The sequence below is a fragment of the Limulus polyphemus genome, unplaced genomic scaffold (genome assembly GCF_000517525.1).
Source record: "Limulus polyphemus unplaced genomic scaffold, Limulus_polyphemus-2.1.2 Scaffold1235, whole genome shotgun sequence".
NCBI lineage: Eukaryota > Metazoa > Arthropoda > Merostomata > Xiphosura > Limulidae > Limulus > Limulus polyphemus.
In genome coordinates, this window is record NW_013666845.1 from 310,033 (window position 1) to 314,251 (window position 4,219).

General features: G+C 33.3%; 1 protein-coding gene across 7 annotated transcripts in view; it reads left to right on the top strand.

Annotated features, from left to right (window-relative positions):
* LOC106462738 (collagen alpha chain CG42342-like) overlaps positions 1-3,425 on the top strand; it is a 220,189-nt gene extending 216,764 nt beyond the window's left edge. For all 7 annotated transcript variants that reach the window (XM_022390068.1, XM_022390071.1, XM_022390069.1 and 4 more), the window contains one exon: positions 3,395-3,425. The gene's annotated coding sequence lies outside the window, so the exon portion shown is untranslated. The remainder of the gene's footprint in view (positions 1-3,394) is intronic.
* The last annotated feature ends 794 nt before the right edge of the window (positions 3,426-4,219 follow it).

Sequence of the window (4,219 nt, forward strand, 5' to 3'; positions counted from 1 at the left end):
GTGTAGCTTAATTACAAACAAACAAACTTTCCAAAGGTAAATCTTTCTTCATATTCAGTTTATGAGGTTTCTTATTTTTCATCTTTCATGATGATAAATTTAGTATATTTCTTTAAAATATAAAAATAACAAGCAATTTGGTCACAGTTACGAAACAGACATCATTGAAGGATATAAGTACTGGCAAACAATATCTCACAGTCATTCAGCTGTCATCCTCTGGCGAGTGTAAAACAAAATAAATGTTTTGACATTGCAGTATTCTCGTTAGTAGTCAAGATTGCATATTATCCTATTTTCTGCATTTGTTTTTGTATAATTTTGGTCAGTGGTAATATCTTTGCAGGATTCAATTTAGTTAGTTTGTCTTAATGCAAAACTACACAATAAGCTATCTGTACTGGAGGATCGATCCATGGATTTTAGCGTTGTAAAGCCTTAAAGTTACCGCTGACCAACTGGGAGACTGTTTAGTAGTCAAAACTTTTTAGTGTTTTAGTTACTGGTAATCCTTTCTTTGTAAAATTTGAGTTATCAGTCATGACTAAAATTAGAGTTAATTATCATATTTCTGTAGTATTCTAGTTAATAGTAGTATCTTAGTATTCCAACAATAGTTTTGTTGCGTTATCTTTAAAAAAAAAGCTGTACAGTAATAGGTTTTTAACTGTAGTAAAATACAATGTAAACTTGGTGTATGAACAATGAACACATGTAGTTTGGGTTTAACCTGAACAGATCTGTATGTAGAGAGAGTTTAGCCAACTGGCAATTTGTGACTTCATTACCTAAGTTGGAAGCCATGATAGGTTCACGTGGAGTCTGTTACCAGCTCCGCGAAATTGACGAAACTTCTACGTAAGTATAGTGTTTGCGAGGAAAGCGTGAAGATTTTAATGTTGTTGGTGTGCTAATTATTGATGAATAGAGCTTTATTTTTCTTGGACAAATAGATTTGATGTTTTGTTGAGTATACTTAATCAAAAAGTTTACATAGACCTAGGCCCTAGGCTTAACTTAGGCCCAGAGTGTTGCAATTAAGGAATCTAAATCGTATGAAAATGCTCTACAAAATTTGAAAAATGCTCTACAAAATCAACAACGCATGGTAGATTAACTATCCAAATTTAACAGCTAAATTGTTCGCTGCGTATGTGGGCTTAGCCGAGGTTAGCCTTTAAGTTAGCACTGTAGGTTAGCTTAAAAATTGTTTAGCTTAGCATTAGGCCGAATAATATTAGATTGGGCATTTCATTGATTCGTGCAGGGTCTAAATTTTCCCTTTAGGCTAAAGCCTTAACTATATGTAAACAATCTTCGGTATATTAACGAGAGCTTGATGTACTTACTCTGTGTAATTTATAGGTCCTTAATTTGGCCTCGGCTAAGCCAGACCAAACTTAAAAGTTAGCAAGACGTGACATCGTAGCCTAAAGTTAACGTTAATGATCCTAGGAATAGCATAATATTAGGCTGAGTTAGGTGACTTTTGTCAGCTTCCAATTCAAGTTATGTGATATTGAAACACCCCAGCGTAGATTTTTCCGTGATATAGATGCGTTTTATCCCACATTTCAAAGAGATTTTAGAAAAAGTTGTCTAAAATGAGTGAAATTTAGCCCCATTTTCTGTTACTCAATCTAAGTTACCTCACACAGTTTTGTTCTGTTTGCCTGCGATCTCCAACCTACCCTTCCAACATTCGCTTCCCAAATTTTTCTCCTTTCAAGATCTGCCGCAAAGCCAAACAAGCGGACACCATTTTCTATTCGATTGCTGCAACCTCAGGCAGCACAGCAAGGTATTTTTTTCAATAATTTTTCGGCAAATTCCACTATTTTCTGTTAATTTGATTTTAAGTGCCTTCATAGAAAGTGCTGTTTTTACATACCGTGTCGTCTGCTTCGTTCGGTACCGGGATTTTAGGTCTTTTACGACCTCTTCCTCTCTCCCGAATTAATGATATTAAAAACTGACAAATGCTACTTGAAGGTATTCAAACAGAAAACACTGTTTAACTTTTACGCTGTTTTCAAGGCCATGTCCTTGAATATAATGTTAGTTACATTTAGTGAAGTTTAAAAATTATTCTCTATATTTGATCACCAACAATCACAATCAGCTTAATTTGGTTGTGTAAGATCACAAACAGTTCCGAAATATCTTGTTCGCAAGATATTTACTAACGCGTATTTATACATAAATTACCCCCTTTTTAAATATCACGGTAATATCTCACTCTTGGTAAAAATCATTTTAATGTCTAGCGTGGGTGGTCTTATTTCTAAATTTAAATTCAAAGGTGAGAGGCACTTAGGTCTGTCAACATCATGTATGATATAGCGCTCAATTTCTGTTAACAGATCATTTTTATATAAAGTTTTATCAAAGTAACGGAACGAGCAATCTATCCATCTGTCTTTTAGTGGGAATAGGTTTGCATAATTATGAAGAAATGTTGAGTTTGTGGTTCTTGGTACTCTGAAAGCTGTGGTAAGTACTGAAATTTGTATTATTTGCAATTTTTTGAGATTTGTTTTTGCTAGGTTCAACCATACTGGGCATGCATATTCCGTTACTCAATTGGCCAAACTCTTTCTATATATGGCTTTGAACCTGAACCAATTATAGCGCCATCTGAAATAAAAAAATACGCTTGTATTATTATTATTATTCACATTATTTTATTGTATTATTTATTGTTGTTCACAATATTTTATATTTAGTTACAGATTTACAAATTGTCAATATTTTAAATTTTATACAACAAGCAAGATTTATCCTCATATTAGGTAACATTATTAATTTTCCAAAAGTTCAGAAACTTTTCTAAAAAGTGCCACCTATGCATTTTCATCTCCTACTTGGTAGTTATGATCAGTTGATAAAGATTTCCAGCTGCAAAATCATTAAATTACAAATATGTTAACACCATTATGAGAAAGAAATATATAAATGTTAATACTTAATAGAGCGTTTAAAGCCGTAATATGAAATAGTTTGATTATTGTTAACTAAAACCCATGCTATGAATAGGTTAAAACTACAATTCAGATTGTTATCTCTCATCGGCCCTTCTAGGGCAATGATAGAAAATTCTGTCCAATAAGGGAGGGGAAGATGTATTGTGTACATTGTTCTTGTACAACTAATTCAACACAAACACGTATATATGTACGTGTGAAAGAGTGCCTTGTGCTATCCAGTCTTCCATTTTGATCTAGCTATTAGGTTCATTTTTCGTTTTTTTTTTTTATGTTCTAGTGTGTAGCATGTTGACTCACATTGGAAAGCAAACTTATTTCATGATTAAAACTGAATAATTTCGAGCAATTCTAACTCTTAATATGAACATTTACATCGAAGATGTTAAGTTTGGTTAACAAAATACGAGTACACGCAGATTCATTATGTTAACAACTTCTACAGTTGCGATAAGCATATTCTCACCTTTCGTAAGGTTGTTTTTTTTATATTATTTATAAACATATATACCATATATCTCGTGTAAAAGTCGACCTAATTTTTCCGGCAACTTAAGAGAGCAATAGCTCACTTCAGGCCATGTCACACTTTATACCAAAAACTTGTGAAAAAACGAAAACACTTAACTCTTAATTGCAACAACAATAACAAAATATTGTAATTTTAAAGAAACTAATGTACTCTAAGGTAAGGGTGCTAATATTTTTGGTAGATAGATATGTAACACGTTTATCTGAAAAAACTGAATATTCTATTATTAAGATAATATGTCCGTTTTCATGTTCACCTGTTTTGTAAATAAAACAAAAATTGCTTTTTTGTTGTTTATTGTCTCTTATATCAATTGGGGTTTTGTTTCGTGCTTTGTGCACTCTTACTAAGCATGCATTTGAACCTCTGAAAGTATTACTCGTGTAAAAGTCGATCCCTAAGTACCCCGGTCTTCGAATTTAGAATGCTAAAATCAGGGGTTAGATTCCCATCAGTGGACACAGCAGATAGCCCGATGTGGCTTTGCTATAAGAAATACACACACACATGAAACGTGCTATCGATTATTGCCCCCAGTGGCACAGCGGCATGTCTGCGGACTTACAACGCTATAAACAGGGTTTAGATCCCCGTGGTGGGTAGAGCACAGATATACCATTGTGTAGCTTTGTGCTTAACTTAAAACAAACAACTAAACGACCCCTAAATTATAGTCTAAAAATTGGTCACAAAAATTCTACTA